This window comes from Belonocnema kinseyi, chromosome 4, assembly GCF_010883055.1.
Source record: "Belonocnema kinseyi isolate 2016_QV_RU_SX_M_011 chromosome 4, B_treatae_v1, whole genome shotgun sequence".
NCBI classification, from domain to species: domain Eukaryota; kingdom Metazoa; phylum Arthropoda; class Insecta; order Hymenoptera; family Cynipidae; genus Belonocnema; species Belonocnema kinseyi.
Genome location: NC_046660.1, coordinates 40235 through 64254, shown reverse-complemented (window position 1 = coordinate 64254; position 24020 = coordinate 40235). Strand labels below are relative to the sequence as shown.

Here is a 24020-nt window from a genome sequence, read left to right as displayed (position 1 = left end):
AAATATATGTGTCTCAATTTTTTCTAGTGTCGAATAGTCTTAGTTATTGGCCGTTGAAAATCAGTGTACCGGTAGTGGCGTTTTGGCCGTTTAAGGGTTAATCTTCTTATTTCTCCCGTGAAACTGAAAACCGAAAACCTTGCTACTTGCCTGAAACCACAAAGATCGTTTTACGCGGAATCTGAAAGTATCAAATGTGCAATATTATATTTTCATCCAGGTGGAATTTTTAAAATAATTTTTGCAATGTTTTTACAAAATAATTTGACAACAATAAAATCAATGAAATATTTGCAACAATTTCAAGAGAATAGTTTACTAAAATTGCTAAGCTCCGTCCGCTTGCGACAATATTTCCGGTTGAGTTATTTCATAAGATTGAAGGACATTTTTGTGATTACAAGACGACCTATTTGATTTTTCTTCTTTTCTTAAAAATTCTGAGTCAGGAAATACTTACAATACGATTTCTGGAAAATATTTTAATTATTTTGGTTTTATTTTAAAAGACTTATTTTAAGGTTTGGAGGTTTCCAAATATGTCAAAAAAGGAATCTAAAAAAAGGAAAAAGGATTTTTTTAATTTTTTGACACCTTTGACATATTTAAAAAAAAAAATAGATTTTTGAATATTCTTAAAAAGAAGCCTTCTAAGGATTTTGACAGGTATCAAGTGGGTAAAATCATTTTTTAAGATTCCTAAGCAATTTAGAAAATGTTTTTTTATTTTAAAAAATTATAGGAAAAATTAGAATCATTTTAAAAGATATTTCGAAGCTTTGAACAAAATTCAAAAATAATTTTAAATTCTAAAGTATTTCGGAAAACTTCAAAAAAATGTAAATTTTTCAAGATTTGGAAATAAAAGTACCCACGGAAATATTAAAATGATTTTTATTTAAAAGAATCATTTTTCAAAGAAAATTTTAAAAAATTCAAGATTTAAAATAAAAGATTCTAGTGGATTATAAGGAAATTTTTTTAAGTTTGTAGAAATAAAAAAAACAAAAATTCGAAGCATTTTAACAGATTTAAAAGAAATTTGAAAGGATTTCAAAAAATGTAGAACAAAAACAAAATGCAATTCTTTGAGGTTTTCAGATAAAAATTGAGAAGCTTTTTAAAAATTTTGAAAGATTTCAAGAGAACACAATTTTTTAAGATTCCTGAGAACATTTCAAAATGGCTTTTAATTTTTAAAAATTATTTTTGAGAGTAAATTGAAAAATATTTACAAATATTTCTAAAAAGTGTGGTGGAAAATTTTGAGCAATTTTTTATTTATTTTATGATTACCATATTAAAGTTTAAACCTCTTAAATGTTTTCTGATGAAAAGTGAATATTTTAAGCGAATTAAAAAATATCTCCAAAATAACCTGAAAGATTTAAATTCAATTTTCATATTTAAAAAATATATAAAAAACAAAACAAATTAAAATTTTTTAGATGATATTTATAGAGTTTGTTAGTGTTAAAAGTAATAAAAATTATATAATTTTGAAAGGTTGTATGACAATAAATTTGTTTTTGAAGATTCCTGAGAGCATTTCAAATTTTCTTTTTATTTAAAAATATTATTTTTGAGAACAAATTGAAAAAGATATAAACAAATTTTTTAAATGACAAAGCTTGGCAATTTTAGGGTACTTTTTCATTCTTTTCATTTTGAAAAATTTTATGAAAGATTAGAATCATTTTAAAAGATATTTAAAAGTGTTGAAACAAATTTTCGAAAGTCAAAACAGAATGTAGATTTTTCAAAATTTCGAAATTAAAATTCGAACCTTTTAAGGAATTCTTATTGGGTTCCAAGAAAATAAAAAAATGCATGACATTCTTAGAAAAATACATAATAATTTTTTACTTAAAGAAATTTATTTTTCAAGAGAATTTAAAAAGATTTCCAAAATTTAAAAATAAAATAATCTGGCAGATTTATAGGCAATATTTATTATTTAAAAAAATTTAAAGAAAAAAGTAGCGAAAATTGGAACCATTTCAAAAGATATTCAGAAAGCTTAGAGGCTTAAAAAATAATTAAAAATTTAAAAAGATTTCAAAACATTAACAACAAAATGTAAATCTTTAAAGTTTTCGAATAAAAATGTCGAAGCTTTTTAAAAACTTTTAAAGGTTTCAAGACCGTTGAAAATTCTAAACATTTAGTATAAATAATGTCTTTTTCGTTTGAAAATTCAGCTATTTCGTTGAAAAGTAAATTTTTTATTGGTGAAATTTTGATTTGATATATAATCTGAATCTTTAAAAATCTTTTCGTCTTTTTGAACTCAATATTTGTATTTTTTTCAAGAATCTTTGAGAAATTATATTTTTATCACCTTTATAACAAATAATTAAATAAACTAAAAAATATAATGCTTTAAAAATTGTTATTTTTATTAAAAATTATTTAATTAGCGGAAGATTGATGATTCTAGTGTGTGATAAAAGTTCAATTAAACATTGGTCAAATCTATTGCTTCGGGCAATATTCTCAATTGGAAATTAAATTAGGTCTTTGCAAGATTCGGGACCTTCAAAAAACTGATCTCAAATGAGTAATAGTACATTTAGAAAGTTTATAATGTGTCTATTCGTGACACAATTCATGTGTGGTAACACTGAATAAAAAAAATTTTGCTTTGTAATTTAAAATTATAAAAGTCAAATGGCAGGAAATCCACTTTCGATCATACTCTATGAATATGCATTTGAATTGTATATATATGAGAATGAAAATATATTTTTTGTATCAGTTAATTCATAAACTATCTAGTTATAACCTCGATTGAAACTCAAAAATTAATATTAATATCAAGATTCTTTGAAATATTAACAAATTGTTAAAACTTTACTTGGAATTTCAGGAGTAAGCTAAAAAATTGCTTTGACTGGATTTATGAAAAAAACACAAACATTTTATTTTAAAAACTGAAATAATAGTTATCATGTTTAATACTGAAAGAGTTAAATTTTCAGCCCGAAAAGACGAATTTAAAAAAATTCTTTTTCAACAAAAAAAAATATGAATCTGCAACGAAATAATTTTACTTTGAAGCAAAAAAAAAAAAACTTTTTGAACAATAAAGTTAAATTTATTTCCAAAAAAATATTTCCCAGTCAAGAAAGAAAAAATATTTCAACCAAATTATAATTTGGAGGGGAAAATCATTTTTTATACCAAATAAAAATGTTGAGTGACTATTTATTTTTCAAGATTACTTTTATCAAACTGAAAAGAGAAATTTTCCTCTGAGAAAGATTCTTATGTCCAAACTGAACCTTTAACTAAATAATTTAATTTTCTACAAAATTATTTCAATTTTAAACTCAAAAAAATGATCTTTCAACCAACAAGAATAATTTTTCACGAAAAGATACGAATTTTCAACCAAAATATTACTCAGTCAAGAAAGAAAAAAATGTAACCAAATTGCGGAATATTCAAGAAAAAAAGTTCAATTTTCTACAAAACACTTAAATTTTCAACAAAAAAGAACATTTTTATCCAAATAATAACATTTTAATTCAAAAAGATTAAATTTTAGCTAAAACTGAAATCATTTTAAAAAGTATTTGTAAATTTTGAAATAATTTCAAAAATTATTAAGAATTTTAAAAGTTGTCATAAAAAAACAAAAATGTAGATTTTTTAAGATCTTGAAATGAAACGTTGAATGTTTTCAAGGATTTTGAAAGATTTTCAGAAAAAAAAGTTCTAAGATTTTTGGGTAAATTTAAAATGATTTCTGTTTAATAAAATTAATTTTTTAACCAAATTGAAAATGATTTCAAAAATATTTTCAAAAACATTTGTTAAATGTTCTATGTATTTTTTAAAATTAATGTTTAAATTTAAAATGATAATAATTGAAAAAAATTCTTAATGTACGATTTTTGTTTGAAAATGTTTATAGTCTTTTATTTAAATTACTGCTCTTGTAATAAAAATGGGACGTCTGATAATTCCCGGCATAATAAAATTACCAAAATATAAAAATCCCGAATGACACAATATCCGACACAGTAAAATTCCCGAAATAAAAAAATTCCTGAATTTAAACAATTTAAAAACTAATTTTTAATCAAATATTTTTTATTTACTAAGAATAAAATAATCTAATATTCAAATCATAATTCAAGAAGACTGTAAAAAAATTTTCTTTGATCAAAATATTTTATGATTGTATTTTTAATAATTAAATTATATTGATTAAACAAAATTTTTTTAATTGTTCAAATTATCATTCGGGAATTTTCAAATAAGGTATTTTTAGATTTCGGTAATTTTCTATTTAAAATTTTATTCGAAAATTTAGAGTTAAAAAATTTTCTTAATAAATTATTTTTATTTAATATTTTTAATGATTTAATATATACGATTGAATAGAAATTTATTTAATTGTTTAAATTCGATAATTTTATAATGTCAGGAATTTTTCAATATCGGATATTTTATAATTCGGAAATTTTTTGCCGGAAATTTCATTATTCGAAAATTTTTGAAGTCAGGACTTTTATATTTCGGAAATTTTATATTTTCGCAAATTTTATATTTTGATATATTCGAAATAATGGAAAGCATGTGGAGACTGCAAATTAGGTTGGTCCAAATATTTTTTCTTCTTCGAATTTTCATGCATATCGCCTAGAAACTTGTCAGAATCCACACAATGATAAATCCATTTTTTTAATTTTTAAAAATTTAATGTAAATTAATAATGTAATAAAATAAAATAAATAAAAATAACTTAATTATAATTTTTAAAAGTAAAAAACTTCCGAAAAAACACAACTTTCTACCTTTAAGCAAAGACAATATTATTAGCAATTAAATAAATTGTTTAAATAATCAGTTCTGTAAACTTGAATTCATTATTACTTGACACTAATTGAAAAGTGGAATTTTTTAAAATATTTTAGGAAAAAACCACAACTATCTAGTATTAGTACAGATGAAGAGAGCTATAAACCATAATAACTTGGTTAAACAATTATTCTTGCTGAATCAAATCAAACATTAACTTACTATAATTAAAAATTGGATAAAAAGTGGAACATCTTTGACAAAACTTCAATTTTCTAGCATTATTCAAGCGAATTTCCGGGCGATATGCATGAAATTTCGAAAATAAAAATTTTCAATGAGTTTTTGGACCTTCTTAATCAATGCATTTGTTGAATCAAAAGTAAATAAATTCATTTTTATTTTATTAATAAATTCAAGATATTATTGAATAAAAAACTTTTTGTTTTGTTTTAACATTCTGGCTAATTCTAATAACCTTTTCAAAAATTTATTTTCACTAACTGCTTACTTTTTATTTATTATAAATTTAAAGGTTGATTACCTTTACCACAACAGTTCCCGTGTAGAAATTCAAATGGGGAACTAGTCTATTTCCTGACCATTAGACCCTACTTAAAGTCGGGGGCTAGTCGGGTCATCTGTCTAGCCCCCGACCAATAGCGTCACGGTAGATTAGTCGGGGGCTAGTCAAGTGACCCGACTTATCCTAGTCGGGGCCTGATCGGGTACTAGTAGGCGTCATATGATAATACATCCGCCACGTGGAATATTAACTAAGCTCCCCAAAATTTGTGGAACATCCCCTGCAAGTTTGTAAAAATACTTATTATTTACAGAAATCTCCATAAACTTTTTTGAAATATTTAAAAGTGCTCAAATTTACCCAAGATTTAATAGGAAACATATCCTACGCCTAAAAATACATAAATTTATATAACTAAAATTCCCAAAAAAATTGTGGAAGATTAATTTAAAAAACAAAAACTTCAGCTGGAAGGCAGAAATGGAAGAGCTTCGTTCTGAAGGAACCGCCATTTTGGTCACAGTAGTCTCTGCTCCAGGTAATTATGCTTCGTTACGTGCGGACTGCTCTCTTAAATACTCGACGCGTCATTTCTGTTGCGCGAGAGGCGGCACGTCGCGCCCTTGCGGATTTTATTTAAAGCTACCAGTCCAGAACCAGAAGACTCAAATGAAGGTGGTAGCAAAATCTGAACTGTACCGTGCTTAATAGTTTAATACTAGGATACTGCTCTTCACTGATTAATCAACAACTTTTTCTCTTTCAAATTTCAACTACGTGAGATTCCATACAAAGTTATTTATAAATGTTCCTAGAAATTCGCAATTTTCTAAAAAATACCACAAAAAAATAAGATTACGTCTTTTTGAAGATTTTGATATTTTTTTCTATAAAAAGTTGATTTTCGTATAAAAATTATTAACTCAATAATTATTTATTAAGTATATTTGAGATGAATTTAACATAAATAAATCTTTTCTCCACAAACGGTGTAAAATTATTGTTAAATATATTCTTAGTGTTTTAGAATTTAAAAAATCATTAGTGAACAAAAAGGCCCGACTAACCCTTGACCAACCACTGACCAGGCCCCGGCTGAAATTTTGACAACTTTTGACTAGCCCCCGATTAGTGCCCGACTTGTAATAGGGCCAAATGAGGTTATTTCCACACTGGTTATTTAATCATTCCAAAGAAACGTCTGCTTGAAAAAGGTAAATTTTCCTTAGTAAAATGATTGCCATTTTTGAGAAATCGCATTAGACATAATTTTTAGAATAAGATGATGAAAATGGAAAATGAAGAACAGGATTAATAAAATAGATGTGCGTGATAGGAGATCGTGTGACGTTGTGGACGTTAAGGATCACGACACGCGATACAAAACCGGAATATATGTTCATAATAAAAATTTGTGTAGTACTTCAGAAAATCACTGGGTAATGAATACGTGAGTCAGAATTCACGCGAGATATATACTTACGGTAATATTTCTTGTTGGGTTCAGCATCTACAGAAATAGCACTCGTTCTGTAATAGAAAGTAAAAAAAAAAGGCTTTGCTAATTGTTTAAGCACAGAAATTATGCAAAGGTAGCGTTATGTTAAATAAAAATTAATTCTTCCAGAACACATAAAAAACGAAAAAAAACTTTCCAGGGCTGCTACAAACTGTTATTATTATTATTGTCTTGTTAGACTCGTAAATTTGCGTCCGGTAGTGCTGAGGTCCTTCACCATGTGTACATATACTGCCAGACCCTTACAATTCACTGGATGAAAGCCATTTAATTTTTTTTTCACTAGTGTGGACTTAGAATTAATCTATGAATTTAAACACAACAATTAATTATTTATATTTATTTATATTTATCATTTGAGTCCTTTAAAATACTACATGTATCGCCAGACTAATCCAATTCACTGGGAATGGGTCTGTGGAAATGTTTCTTTTACTAAAGTGGACTTAGAATCAATCTGTCAATTTAAACACAACAATTTATCATTTATATTTTTTTAAATTTATTATTTGAATCCTTCAACATGAGTACATTTACAGCCAGACGATTTCACTTCACTGGGTTTTAGAAAATTGCATCCGGCTAAAAAGAGCAGAGGAAAAAAATATAAACTAAATGATTTAAGCGAAAAGCAAAAAAAAATTTTCAACAAAATAGATGAATTTTTAATTAAATAGTCAAATCTGCAAACCAAAAAAAAGAATTTTCCAAAAGAAACTTAGATTTTTGACAAATAATTAATTTTAAACAGAGGAAGATGAATTTGTAGACACAAAATTTGACTGCCACGTTCTAGAAAAAAAAAGGTGCCAACAAAAAATGTTGATCAGAGAAAGATAAATGTTCACACAAAAAAGATGACTTTTCAAACAAAAACAATAAAAATCCACAAAAAAATTAAATTTTAAACCAAAAAGATTAATTTTATGCAAAGAAAAAGAATTTTAAGTTAAAAACGTAGTAGTTGATATGTGAAGCAAACAAGACTTTAATTTTAAATCATAAAGACAAAAGAAAAGGAGTTTTTAACCAAGAAAGATGACTTTTCTGCTATAAATATGAATCTTTTATTCAAAAGTAGGAATTTTCAACAAAACTGTTAAATTTTTTCCCTAATTTTTCAATTTTATAATTACAAATATTAGCTTTGTAAGAAAAAGACGAATTTACACAAAATAATTTAACTTTCAGATTTAATAACCAAAAAGATGAATTTTCCAGGAAAAAATATTTTGCAGTCAACGCAGAAAAGAATGTCACCTATATTGTTGAATTTTCAAGCCAAGCGACCATTTTTTTGTAAAAATGTTGTTCTTTCAACCCAAAAATATGAATTTTTAACAAAAAAGTTAATATCCTACCAAAAAATTGCAGTTTCTACCAAACAAGAGGGATTTTTTCAACAAAAATATTATTTTTCTACAAATAAATACGAATTTTTAACTAAGATCGATCAATTTAAAGAAAAATGGAAGTTGCATGTTCAACTTTTACCCAAGTATTTTAATGTTCAATTTAAAAAAAAAAATAAATATTTAGCCAAAAATGAAATGGTCATATTTTAGTTGAAAAAATAATTTTGTAACAAAAATAATGAGTTTTTGAATGGAATAGTTAAATTATTATAAATTTAAAATAAAATCATTTTTTAATAAAGTGGCTTAGCCTTCTTCCATGTAATTGAATTTTCTAACAAATCTAAAATTCGCAACAACAAAATTCAATGAAGACAGACGAATTAATTGTCAATCAAATAGTTGAATTAAAAAAAAAATGCAACCCAACAGTAATTTAATTTTTGGCCTAATAGTTGAATTTTCAACAAAAAATAGAACTTTTCAAAAGTAAGTTGTATCCTCAACCTGAAAAGCGAATTTTCAACAAAAAAATATAATTTTCAATAAAAAAGATGAATTTTTAACTAAACAGTTAAATTAACAAAAAAATTATTTTTGAGCAAATAGCTTATCTTTCAACTGCAAATATAAAATTTTAATCAGGAACATTAATTTTCCATAAAAAAAAATTCAAACAAAACATACAAATTTTCTACTAACAAGGATAAATTTTACACTAAAAATAATCGACATTTCATCAAAATAGTTAAGTTTTCATAAAAAGATAGTTAGTTTATTCAAAAGAATTACTTTCAAACAAAATAATTGAAGTTTCAACCACGAAAGAATTTACAGGTAGTAAAGAACATTTGTATAAAAAATGTTAAATAATCAAAATGAAAATATGAATTTTCAAAAAAAAAAAAAATTTTAAACCAAATAGTTTAATTTTCAAACAAATGGTTGAATTTTCAACAACACTGTTGATTTTAAAACACAAAAAAATTCTATTGTTTAATTTCAAACGTTAATGATTATTTAATGATTCTCTTCATTAGTTGAAAATGAAACTATTTTGTTGAAATGTCCTTTATTTGTGGTTTAAAAGTTCTTCTTTTAGCTCACAATTTAACTACTTCATTTTTAGTTAAAAAACAATTTACATTATTGAGTGAAAAATTCCTCTTTTTGGTACAAAATAATTTTTATTGTTTGAATATTTATCTTTTTGGCTAAAAATTCATCTTATTAATTAAAAATGCATTTCTTTGGTTGCAAATTTAACTATTCTGTTAAAATGTCTTTTATTATTGGTTTAAAATATATTCTTTAAACGAATGTTTAAATATTCCATTTTCACGCAAAAAATTATATTTTTTAGTAGAAGATTCATCTATTTCGTTGACTTTATTTTTGTACAGGATTAATGTTCAAAGTTCAAAATTAATCTTTTTAGCTAGAAATTGAACCACCTACTGGATTAAAAATTCATTTTTATGGGCGAAAATCCACCATTTTAATTAAAATCTAATTTTTTTACATTGTAAATTCATCTTTTAGGTTCAAAAGATAACTATTCTGTTGAAAATGCAATGTTTGTTTGTTTAAAATTAAACAATTTGGTTAAAAATTCGTTTTTCTTTAGAGAAAATTCATCATCTTAAATAAAAATTCACCTTTTTCCGTATTTAGTTTAAAATTCGTATTTTCTGGTAGAAAATTAAATTCCCTTGTTAAAAGTTTATCTTTCTTAGTTATTAATTTTCATTGTTGAAAACTCATTTCTTTGGTTAAATATTAGACATTTGTGTTAAAAATTTATTTCATTGGTTTAAAAATGCATATTTACTTTGGTATAAAATTATTGTAATTATTTGACAATTCATCTTTTAGTTTTTAAATATATTTTCTTTATTGTAAATTTATCTTTTAGGTTCAAAAAATAACTATTCTGCTGAAAATTCAATGTTTTTTCGTTGAAAATTAATTTGTCTAACTGAAAACTAAAATATTTCACTTCCAGATTAAAATTTATCTTTTTTAGTTAAAAATCTAACAATTTGGTGCGCATTTCTCTTTTTTAGAGCAAATTCATCGTCTTGAATAAAAATTCACCTTTTTCTTATTTGCTTAAAAATTCGTCTTTTCTGGTCGAAAATTAAATTTCTTTGTTGGCAATTTATCTTCCTTAGTTGAAAGTTAACTTTTTTATTAAAAATTCATATTTCTGGATTGCGAATTTCATTTTTTTATCTGAAAATTGATTCTTTGGTTAAAAATTAATTGCTTTGGTTGAAAATCATTTTTTTTTAATATACACTATTTAATTTCAGAAAATTTGGATGACAATTTTTTTATCAGAATATTTGAACTAATCCATTTTTTCTTTAAAACTGATATTCTCTATTTGAAAATTTATATTTTTTTTATTTGAAAACTTAACAGTTTAGTTGAAAATTATGTATTTAAAAAAATTAGTTTATTGTATCAAATTAATCTTCTTGGTTGAAAATTGATTCTTTGGTTAAAAATTAATGGCTTTAGTTAAAAATCTTTTTTTTTTTAATATACACTATTTTATTTCAGAAAATTTGGATGAAAATTAATTTTTTTATCAGAATATTTGAACTAATCCATTTTTTCTTTAAAACTAATCTTCTCTATTTGAAATTTTATGTTTTTTTTAATTGAAAGCTTAACAGCTTCATTGAAAATTTATGTATTTAAAAAAATTAGTCTATTGTTTCAAATTAATCTTCTTGGTTAAAAATTCATTCTTTGGTTAAAAATTAATTGCTTTAGTTGAAAACCAATTTTTTTTTAATATACACTATTTAATTTCAGAAATTTGGATGACAATTAATTTTTTTATCAGAATATTTGAACTAATACATTTTTTCTTGAAAAATGATTTTCTCTATTTGAAAATTTATATTTTTTTTAGTTGAAAACGTAACAGTTTCATTGAAACTTTATAAATTTAAAAAAATTGGTTTATAGTATCAAATTAATCTTCTTGGTTAAAAATTCATTCTTTGGTTAAAAATTAATTGCTTTAGTTGAAAACCAATTTTTTTTTAATATACACTATTTAATTTCAGAAATTTGGATGACAATTAATTTTTTTATCAGAATATTTGAACTAATACATTTTTTCTTGAAAAATGATTTTCTCTATTTGAAAATTTATATTTTTTTTAGTTGAAAACGTAACAGTTTCATTGAAACTTTATAAATTTAAAAAAATTGGTTTATGGTATCAAATTAATCTTCTTGGTTAAAAATTCATTCTTTGGTTAAAAATTAATTGCTTTAGTTGAAAATCAATTTTTTTTTAATATACACTATTTAATTTCAGAAAATTTGGATGACAATTAATTTTTTTATCAGAATATTTGAACTAATACATTTTTTCTTGAAAAATGATCTTCTCTGGTGGAAAATACATACTTTTTAATTTGAAAATTTAACAGTTTCGTTGAAAACTTGTGTATTTAAAAAAATTAGTTTTTTTGTATAAAATTAATCTTCTTGGTTGAAAATTCATTCTTTGGCTTAAAATTAATGGCTTTAGTTAAAAACCATTTTTTTAATATACACTATTTAATTTCAAAAAATTTGGATGACAATTAATTTTTTTATCAGAATATTTGAACTAATCCATTTTTTCTTTAAAACTAATCTTCTCTATTTGAAATTTTATTTTTTTTTTTTAGTTGAAAGCTTAACAGTTTCATTGAAAATTTATGTATTTAAAAAAATTAGTTTATTGTTTCAAATTAACCTTCTTGGTTGAAAATTCATTCTTTGGTTAAAAATTAATGGCTTTAGTTAAAAAACTTTTTTTTTAATATACACTATTTAATTTCAAAAAATTTGGATGACAATTAGTTTTTTTACTAGAATATTTGAACTAATCCATTTTTTCTTTAAAACTAATCTTCTCTATTTGAAATTTTATGTTTTTTTTTTAATTGAAAGCTTAAGAGCTTCAATGAAAATTTATGTATTAAAAAAATTAGTTTATTGTTTCAAATTAATCTTCTTGGTTAAAAATTCATTCTTTGGTTAAAAATTAATTGCTTTAGTTGAAAATCAATTTTTTTTTAATATACACTATTTAATTTCAGAAAATTTGGATGACAATTAATTTTTTTATCAGAATATTTGAACTAATCCATTTTTTCTTTAAAACTAATGTTCTCTATTTGAAATTTTTTGTTTTTTTTAATTGAAAGCTTAACAGCTTCATTGAAAATTTATGTATTTAAAAAAATTAGTTTATTGTTTCAAATTAATCTTCTTGGTTAAAAATTCATTCTTTGGTTAAAAATTAATTGCTTTAGTTGAAAATCAATTTTTTTTTAATATACACTATTTAATTTCAGAAAATTTGGATGACCATTAATTTTTTTATCAGAATATTTGAACTAATAGATTTTTTCTTGAAAAATGATCTTCTCTGGTGGAAAATACATACTTTTTAATTTGAAAATTTAACAGTTTCGTTGAAAACTTGTGTATTTAAAAAAATTAGTTTTTTTGTATAAAATTAATCTTCTTGGTTGAAAATTCATTCTTTGGTTAAAAATTAATGGCTTTAGTTAAAAAACCATTTTTTTAATATACACTATTTAATTTCAAAAAATTTGGATGACAATTAATTTTTTTATCAGAATATTTGAACTAATCCATTTTTTCTTTGAAACTAATCTTCTCTATTTGAAATTTTATTTTTTTTTTTAGTTGAAAGCTTAACAGTTTCATTGAAAATTTATGTATTTAAAAAAATTAGTTTATTGTTTCAAATTAATCTTCTTGGTTGAAAATTCATTCTTTGGTTAAAAATTAATGGCTTTAGTTAAAAAACTTTTTTTTTAATATACACTGTTTAATTTCAAAAAATTTGGATGACAATTAATTTTTTTATTAGAATATTTGAACTGATCCATTTTTTCTTTAAAACTGATCTTCTCTATTTGAAAATTTATATTTTTTTTAGTTGAAAACGTAACAGTTTCATTGAAACTTTATAAATTTAAAAAAATTGGTTTATTGTATCAAATTAATCTTCTTGGTTAAAAATTCATTCTTTGGTTAAAAATTCATTCTTTGGTTAAAAATAAATTGCTTTAGTTAAAAATCAATTATTTTTTTGAAGATACATTGTTTGATTAAAAAATTAATTTCTTTGTTTGCAAATTTAATTATTTTGTTAAAGGGTCATTTAGTTATGGTTAAAAAATTATTGTTGTAACTAAGAATTCATGAATTTTCGAACGCATTTTTGTTGAAGTCACTAAAAGTCGCAAAAAGTCGAAAAAAGTCGAAAAAAGTAGAAAAAAGTAGAAAAAGTCGCACGATCCGAGCCCTGAAAGAGGAATATTTTTTCAAGGTCATTCATCATTTATAGTACCGTTGGGCATTCTGATTCAGGTGAACATTTATGCACTATATATTATATGCTTCCCCCGCCATAAGAGTCAAATGCCATACTATTCATTGGCACAATCTCGAACCTCCGCGCGAATTTCAAGCAGTTGTGAGAGCGACGCGTGTCCGTGCGATTCTCGCGAAACGGGAATTAAACCGAAAATACGAACGATTCACTGCCAATTTCAGTGAAAAATAATTTTCCACAAAAAAAGGGAACTAAAAAATTTGAAAAAAAAAGAATCGCAAAAATCGTCCTATTAGACTCGAGCATCTGAAAGGTGTTGATTTTTCTCCTATATGTTGGTGGCAATGCTACCTGTTGATGCACAAATTTCGGAAAATTTTATCCTTCCCTCAAAAAAAAATTCTGTTTTAAAATTCTATTTCCCTATTTGAATTCTACATTATGAATGAATAAATTCACACAAAAGATTTTTTTATCATTGAATCTTGAAATTACTGGACAAGTAATTACAAATTTAATTATCATATGTGAGAAAAAGCGAATCAAAGTGAAAGGAAGGCAGAGAAAAGAACAATAGGGATTTTTTTATTCGATAGGGAAAATCTTCATTATTTGAAAAACAATAAAAACTGGAAAATTGGTTTTTTAATCCAGAGCTTGTTTTTTCGTTCCACGTCACATATGATCGTGTCACAAGTAAAATATTATGCAAAATATATGGATAAAGCAATTATAGAGCAGTTATAGCCTAATTTTATGAAAATTTGTTGATAATTTATTGAAATTTTTTACAATCATTAACACAGCCCTTTTTTGGAAAATTGCAATAAATTATATCTTAATCTTAAGGGCTTATCTACAAATTATGTAAAGTTTTTTTCTTAATGTTGACACTTCCCCCCTCCCCCATTCTAAGATTATACCAGATTTTTTTGATCCGCCCACGAAAAAAAAGTTTACTACGATTTTATAAACTATCCTACTTTTTACTTATCCTGCTTCTGAATTATGTTAATTAAGTAAACATGGAAGCTTAATGAAATGATTTTTATAAAAGAAATTGTGTTATAACAAGTAAGTTTTACAAACGTACATTTCTGTAATTTAATAAAGTAATTATTTTTTGAAAATTCAACTAATTTCTTTAAATGTCAAGCTTCCCCTTAAAAATTCGACTTTTGTTTTAAAAATGTAACTGTTTTTGTAGAAAATTGAATTATATATTTGAAATTTTGTTGTTGTTTTTGTTGGGTTTAGAAATTAATTTTTGAAACTAAGAATTAAACTATTAAATTTTTTGTTGAAAAATTAATTTTTTTCGACTACAAATTTACCTATTTTAATTATGGTTCAAAATTTACATTTTCCAGTTAAAAAGTCGCGTTTTTTAAAAATATTTGTCTTTCCTGACTAAAAATTCATCTTCTTTGTTGAAAATTCACCTTTTGCATTAAAAATTCATCAATTTTGTTAAAAACTTACTTTTCGGTTAATGATTCATAATTTTAATTGTAAAGTTGTTACCTTCGTTGAAAATTGAACTCTTGTTAAAAAATTTTTTTTTAGTGTGTTGGAAATTGATATTTTTTAGTTGAATATTAAACTAATTGGTTAATAATTCATATGTTTGGTTGAAGTTTCATCATTATAGTTTAAAGTTCATTTCTTTGGCTGAATATTTTTTTTTATTGAAGATTTAATTATTTTGTGAAGAATTTTTTTTTTGTTTCGGGTATTCAACCATTTTTTTTACGAAGTCGTCCTTCATGGTTAATTTTAATTCAACTAAATTAATTAATTAAATTCAGCTATTTGGATGAAAATTAACTTTTTTCAATTCATGTTTTCGGCTTGAAAAATCTATCTTTTCTAGGTAAATATTCATTTTTTTAGTTTTTTGCTGTTGAAAATCTATCCCCTTTTTCAAATTTAACTATTTAGTTAAAAATTCATATTTTCAGTTAAATATGCACGATTTTGGTTGTAAATCTATTATTTATTAGTTGAAATTTTAAACCTTGTTTAAAATTGAACTATTTTTGTAGAAATTTGAACTATTTGGTTGATAATTAACTTATTTTTTAATTTATGTTTTATGCTTTAAAATAAATTTCTCGAATTGAAAAATTCCCGACTTGGAAAATTCCCAAATAATGAAATTCCCGAATAATTAAATTCCCAAATTGAAAAATTTCTGAATAATACAATTCCCGATCTTCGAATAATAAAATTCCCGAATTGGAAATTTCCCGAATAATAGAATTCTTGAATAATAAAATTAGTGAAGAAAAAAATTCCCGAATAATTAAAAGCCTGAATTAATAAAATTCCCGAATTGAAAATTTCTTGAGTAATACCATTCCCGATTAATAAAATTACCAAATAATAAAATTTCCGAGTCATAAAATACCCGAATTGGAAAATTTTCGAATAATAAAATTCCTAAATTAGAAAAATCTCGAATAATAATATTACTTAATAAAAAAATTTCCGAATAATTAAATTCCTCAATGATAAAATTCCCGAATCAGTGAATTGAAGATTAATAAAATCACCAAATAATCAAATTTGCGACTTGCAAAATTTCCGAAAAATTAAATTCGCAATTTAAAAAATTAATGAATAATTGAATTTTCTAAAGAATACAATTACCAAAGTGGAAAATTCCCGAATAATAGAATTCTCGAATAATAAAATTACCGAATAAAAAAATTTCCGAATAATTAAATTCCCGAATTGAAAAATTCCTGATTAATAAAATTTCCGAGTTATAAAATTTTCGAATAATAAAATTCCTGAATTGGAAAATTCCCTAATAATAGAATTCCCGAATAATAAAATGACTGAATAAGAAAATTCCCGAATAATTAAATTTCCGAATAATAAAATTCCTGAATAATTAAATTCACAATTTAAATTTTTAGTTAATAATTCATGTTTTCAGATAAAGATGCACGATTTTGGTTGTAAATTTATTATTTATTAGTTGTAATTTTAAACCTTGTTTAAAATCTAACTATTTTTGTAGAAAGTTCAACTATTTGGTTGATAATTAACTTATTTTTTAATGTATGTTTTTTGCTTTAAAATTAAACATTTAGGATTACATTTTTATCTTCATCTTTGGTTGAATTCAACTGTTTTTTATTTAAAATTGAAATCTTTTTTGGTTAAAGATACAGTTATTTGTTTGACGATTCTTTTTTTTTCTTTTTTGAAAATTAACTTTTTTAAATAAAAATTTAATTATTCCATTCTTGGGTCCAAATTCACTTTTTTGGTTAAAGATTTATCATTATAGTTGTAAATTTATTTCTTTGGTTGAAAATTAAACACTTTTGGTAATAATTCCATTTTGTTGGTTAACGCTTCAGAATTTAAGTTAAAATATTTTTGTTTGTTTGTTAAAGATTGATTATTTTAGTTCAAAATTTATTTCATTGATTGCTGATTCAACTATTTCGTTGAAGTAACGTTTATTGTTTGTTGAAAATTAATTTTTTTTACCTCAAAATTGATGTTATTTTATTAAAAATGCACCTTTTTTTAGTATTAAATTAATTTTCTTCGTAGAAAATTGATCCCCTTGGTTTACTCTTGTATTAATTATACTCATTTTTTGTTAAAAATTTTATTACTTGAATAAAATTAAACTATTTTGTGTTCTAGTTAATAATTTCGCTATTTTTGTCCAAAAGAAAATTTAATTAAAATTCAATTTTTGGTTAAGAAATTAATTTTTTATTGAAGATTGTTCATTTCAGTTATAAGTTATTTTCCTTGCTTGTAAATTTGAGTATTTTTTTTTAAATGTCGTTTATTTTTAGTTGAAAACTTATCTTTTTGTTTACAAATTAAACTATTCTCATTAAACTTCTTGTACTTTGTTGAAAATTGGTCTTTTTGGGTAGAAAATTAATAGTCTTTTTGGAAAATGTATTCATTAAACTTAATATTCAATTATATCATTTTTATTTAAAAAGTTATCTTTTTTAAATAAAAATTCATCTTTTTGGTTGAAAAATGTACTATTCGGTTGAAAAGTCATACTTTGATTTATAATGTTTTTGATTGGAAATGTTTCTTTCTTAATATTTTAAACCCCTTCCCCCACCCCCAAATCGTCGTCTAATAAAATTGTCATAATATCTCGATAATCCAAAAAAATTTAAATAAAATTTAAATTACAGGAATATAATTTTATGATTTACAGAATCGAGTCTGTAACTGGTGCACAAAAAATGGGACCTGAGTAAAATCGACACGAAAAATAGTTAAGGCAGGCATAATGGAAAGGGTCTTTCGTTACCCTGTGATTTCCAAAAATCAAAGCTCATTCTCACCAATTAGTTGTTAAAAAAAATAGAGTTTCAACTAAAATTCCGAGATCAGTAAAAAATATAAATCAGAAGGAACACCCTCATTTTTGGGTCAAAATTAAAAGAAAAAACGAAAAAAAAAAAACAAATTTTCAAAATGCAAAAAAGGAAATCGAGCGAAGTGATTGGGTGAGAAAAGTGTGGAATGGAGGAGCCACAAAAGCTCTTCCGTCTACCAGGGACTATCGAAGAGGAAGAGGAAAGGGAGGTCGAAATTGAAAATAATTTACAATATCCACCAAGGGCAGAATCACCTTTACTGGGTCAAAAAAATTCTCTTTCTGGTCTACCCAACTACCCAAGAAATGTTACTCTGGTGAGGGTTAACACCCAAAGTAGCAGCATTGGAGGCGTTGGAAGAACAGATTCCACAAGGTAGGTGTCAATTAATTATTCAATCGAGTTCAGAACACCCAATGTTATTGACCTCGTTTTTCCAAAAATAAACTCAATGACGTTCTTCCAAGTTTGGAAAAAATATTTCATCAATATTTTTAGATTCGGTACTTTTTTAAACACTTTTTAGAATTAAGATTTTAACAATTTACAATTAAAGGCGTTAATAATTAAACATTGGTTTAAAATTTAAATTGATCAAGTTTAAAGAATAATTTTAAGGAGAATTTGGGACGAATTAAAGATTCCGAAAAATAAAATTCCCAATTCATAAAATTACCGAATTGGAAAATTCCCAAATAATAAAATTCCCGAATAATTAGATTCCTGTATTAACAATTTTCAGATTAATAAAATTCCCCAATAATAAAATGCCCGAATAATAAAATTCCCATGTTATAAAATTCCCGAGTAATAAATTTATCGAATTGAAAAATTCCCGATTAATAAAATTCCCGGCTTGGAAAATTCCAAAATAATAAAATTCCCGAATAGTAGAATTAATTCTCGAATAATAAAATTACTGAATACAAAAATTCTCGAATAATTCAATTCCTGAAATAATTAAATTCCCGAATTGAAAAATTCCGGAATAATTAAATTCCCAAATTGAAAAATTCCTTAATAATACAATTCCCGATTAATAAAATCACCGAGTAATACAATTTCTGACTAATAAAATACCCGAATTGGAAAATTTTCGAATAAAGAAATTGCTGAATTGGAAAATTCCCGAATAATAGAATTCTCGAATAATAAAATTACCAAATTATAACATTTCCGAGTCATAAAATACCTGAATTGGAAAAATTTCGAATGATAAAATTCCTAAATTGGAAAATTCCCGATTAATAAAATTCCAGAATAAAAAAAGTTCCGAATAATTAAATTCCCGAATCGAAAAATGCCTGAATAATACAATTTCTGATTAATAAAATTCTTGAATAATAAAATTTCTGAGTCATGAAGTACCCGAACTGGAAAATTTTTGAATAATAAATCTCCTGAAATGGAAAATTCCCGAATAATAGAATTCTCGAAAAATAAAATTATTGAATAAAAAATTTCCGAACAATTAAATTCCTGAATAAATCAATTAACGATTAATAAAATTACCAAATAATCAAATTTCCAACTTGGCAAATTCCCGAATAATAAAGTTCGCGATTAAAAAAATAACCGAATAATAAAATTATCTAAATAATAAAATTACGCAAGTGGAAAATTTCCGAATACTAGAATTCTCGAATAATAAAATTACCGAATAATAAAATTACCGAATAATAAAATTTCCGAGTCACAAAATTCCCAAATCGGAAAATTTTTGAATAATGAAAATCCTGAATTGTAAAATTCCTGAATAGTAGAATTCTCGAATAATAAAATTACTGAATAAAAAAATTTACGAATAATTAAATTCCCCAATGATAAAATTCCCGAATAAATAAATTAACGATTAATAAAATTACCAAATAATCAAATTTCTGACTTGGAAAATTCCCGAATTATAAAATTTGCGATTAAAAAAATAACGGAATAATAAAAATTTCTAAATAATAAAATTACCCAAGTGGAAAATTCCCGAATAATAGAATTCTCGAATAATAAAATGTCCATGTAACAAAATTCCCAAATCGGAAAATTTTTGAATAATAAAAATCCTGAATTGTAAAATTCCTGAATAGTAGAATTCTCGAATAATAAAATTACTGAATAAAAAAATTTCCGAATAATTGAATTCCCGAATAAATAAATAAATGATTAATAAAATTACTAAATAATTAAATTTCCGACTTGGAAAATTCCCGAATAATTAAATTCGCAATTTAAAAAATTGCCTAATAATAAAATTGTCTAAATAATAAAATTACCCAAGTGGAAAATTCCCGAACAATAAAATTTCCAAATAATAAAATTGTCGAATAGTAAAATTCCCAATTAATCAAAATTGCAAATTGGAAAATAATTGCTGAATAATCAAATTCCCGAATTGCAAAATTCCTGAGTTGCAATATTTTTAAATGATAAAATTCTTGAATAATAATATACCTAAATGATAAAATCCCTGAATAATTAAATTCGCGATTAAAAAAATTATCCAATAATAAAATTTTCTGAATAATAATAAAATAATAATAATAATATAATAATATAATAATAATAAAATTCCCGATTAATAAAATTCCCAAATAATTAAATTTCCGAATTGAAAAATCCCTGAATAATAAAATTCCTGTTTAATAAAATTACCGATTAATAAAATTTCTGAGTAATAAAATTCCTGAATTGGAAAATTCTCGAATAATAAAATTCCTGAATCGGAAAATTCCGAAATAATAAAATTTCCAGATAATAAAATTCTCGGATAATAAAAATCTCAAATAATAAAATTCCCGAATGATTAAATTTCCAAACTGAAAAATCCCTGAATATCGATTAATAAAATCCCCGAGTAATTAAATTTCCAAATTGAAAAATCCCTGAATAATAAAATTCCCCATTAATAAAATTACCGAATAATCAAATTTCGCTGTAATGAAATACCCGAATTGAAAAATTCCCGAATAATAAAATTCCAAAATATTAAAATTCCCGATTAATACAAATTTTCGAATTGAAAAATTCCCGAATAATAAAATTTCTGAATTTAAAAATCGCTGAAGAATCAAATTCCCAAATAATAAAATTACCTAATAATCAAATTTCCGATTAATAAAAATTTCAAAATTTCAAAATTCCCGATTAATAAAATTCCCAAATAATTAAATTTCCGAATTGAAAAATCCCTGAATAATAAAATTCCTGGTTAATAAAATTATCGATTAATCAAATTTCTGAGTAATAAAATTCCTGAATTGGAAAATTCTCGAATAATAAAATTCCTGAATCTGAAAATTCCGAAATAATAAAATTTCCAGATAATAAAATTCCCGAATAATAAAAATCTCAAATAATAAAATTCCCGAATTATAGTTAGCTCCGTTGAAAGTAATTAAAATTGAAAAATAGAACATTTGTTTATAGACCTGCAGATAGATTATCATATTTCCTAAAATCATGAGTTTCCTGAATTATAATCATTTTGACAAGCTACTTAGATACATAGAAGATGGAAATGAATTTTATTTTCAAGAAAAAAGAATTAAAAATTTTATATTTGTTTACTTAAATAATTTACAACAAACTTAAACTTTAAGTTTAAACAATTTTCTGCATTCTACTATGCTTGCGAAGCTATTCCTATCAATATTATATGGAAAAAATTTTCTCCGCGAAAAGAGGATGAAAGTGGTCTATTTGTTTACATAAATTATTTATGACTAACTTAAGTTTTAAAGTTTAACAAATTTTCAAAAGGTTATTGTGTTTGCGAAGCTACTTCTATAAATATTAGATGGCAAAAATTTTTTCCCTTAGAAAGAAAGTATAAAAATGGTCTATCATTAATTTAAATCATTTATAAAATTCCTAAATTTTGAGATTTAAAAATGATCTGTTGTAAATATTATATTATTATTTAAATGAGAACTAAATTAATAGAACCGTACAAGAAAATCAAACTATTTTATTTTTTCCATTTGGTTGAATACTCTACTAATATGTTTTTGGTTACGAATTCATGTTGTTTATATTAAAAATTCTATTATCCAGCTAAAAATTTAATTATTTTGATGAAAATGTAACAATTTTTTTACAGTCTTTTTGGGTTGAAAATTAATATTCTCGATTCGAAAATTCAACTTTTTTTGTACAAAATTCATCAATTTGGTTTAAGTTTGGTTTCTTTCTTGATAGAAAAATCTTTTTTGGTTAAAAATCCAAATGTTTGCTTGAACATTAATCTGTTTTGGTTGAGGCTAGAAATGCAATTACTATTTGGTTAATTATTTTAATTAAAAAAAAAAACAGTTTTATTAAATAGCTATTCTTTTCGGTTCAAAACACGTCAGTCTTGTCTAAAATTCGGCTTCTTAAGTTAAAAGTTCAACTATTTTGTTAGGAAATTCAACTATTGGATAAAAATTTATATTTACGTTTTGGAAATTTATTTTTTTTTTGTAAAAAAAACCGCCATTTTGGTTAAAGTCAACTGTTGTTATTTAAAATTACATTTTTTTTAAATATCTACCATGACATTATTTGTTGAAAATTCATCGTGTTTGATTGAAACTTCGTTTTTTTAAGAAAAATTAATTTGTTTAACTGTAAATTTATCTGTTTCAGATTCGATATAAAATTCTCTTTTTTAGTTTTAAAATTCGCTTTTTTCTTTGAAAATGCATCACTTTTAGTCGACATTTTATCTTTTTTTGTTAATTATTATACTTTTGAAAATTTTTTTCTTTTTTGGTTAAAAATTCAATTATTAATTATATTTATATTATATTTATTTTGCAGAAAATGCAATGATTTGGTTGAAATTTTGTTTGATTAAAAATATTTTTTAGTTAAAACGTCGACTGTTATATTTTTGTTGAGAATTTATTTTTTTTTTTTGTTAAAAAATTATTTTATTTAGCTGAAAATTTAACTATTCACTTATTTGTTGAAAATTTTTTTTTATGTCAAAATTCAACACTTTTCTTGAAAATTTATCTTCTTGGGTAGTTTTTTCATATTTTTTTATTGGAAATATAACTATTTAGTTTCAAATTTAAATATTTTCATGAAAATTAAACAATTATAATAGGAGCTATCCTTTTCGGGTGAAAATGTACCCTTTTGGTTTAAAACTCTGAGTGTTTTGATAGAGAATTCAACTATTGATTATGAATCCTCATTTTTGTTTTAAAAATTCAACTCTCTTGTAGAAAATTCTACAGGTTGGATGGCAATTTTTTTTTTTTTTTTGGAAAACTATTTATTCAGCACACAAATTTTGGGTAAAAAAAGTTATAAATTCTACATTTTAGTTTAGATTTAAATTAAATTAAATTCTAGTTTAAACTTCGCCTTTTGGGTTTGAAAATTCATCACTTTTGGTCTAAATTTACAATTTTTTGGTTACAAATTTAACTGGCTGACGAAAATTAATCGATTTTGGTGAGAGGTTTACTATTTTCTTGGAAATATATTTTTTTGTTTCGTTAAAAATTATTTTATTTAACTAAAAATGTAAATATTCGTTTATGTGTTGAAAAATTATTTTTTCCTGGTCAAATTTCAACTATTCATTGAAAATTCAGGTATTTTATTAAAAATTCGTCTCTTTTTGGTAACAAATTATTCTTCTCGGATGACAATTCGCCTTTTTAATTAAAAATTGAACTATTTGGGTGAAAAATTTAATTTTTTTAGTGAAAATTCAAAAATTTTAATAACAAGCTACTATTTTGGTAGATAACTCAACTATTAATTTTAAATCTACATTTTTGTTAAAAAAATTCAACTGCTATATAGAAAATTCAACAGTTTGGTGGAAAATTCGTTTTTCTTTTTGGATGGAAACTATTTTCTTCGGCGGAAAATTAATCTTTTTAATTTAAAAATCGTCTTTTGGATTTGAAAATCCATTAGTTTTGGTCGGAATTAAAAATCTTTTTGTTGAAATTTAAATATTAGTTATAAAATAATCTTTTTGAGTTCTTGTATTTTGTTAAAAAAATTCGCCTTTTCCGTTAGAAAATTATTCTTAATTTATTTGGTTGAAGAT

The 24020-nt window shown here is 23.6% G+C and overlaps 1 protein-coding gene across 3 annotated transcripts in view; it reads left to right on the top strand.

Moving 5' to 3' along the window:
• Nucleotides 1-18244, top strand: part of LOC117171805 (inward rectifier potassium channel 2-like) — a 184735-nt gene extending 166491 nt beyond the window's left edge. For all 3 annotated transcript variants that reach the window (XM_033359422.1, XM_033359423.1, XM_033359425.1), the window contains one exon: nt 17806-18244. The gene's annotated coding sequence lies outside the window, so the exon portion shown is untranslated. The remainder of the gene's footprint in view (nt 1-17805) is intronic.
• Nucleotides 18245-24020: the final 5776 nt, after the last annotated feature.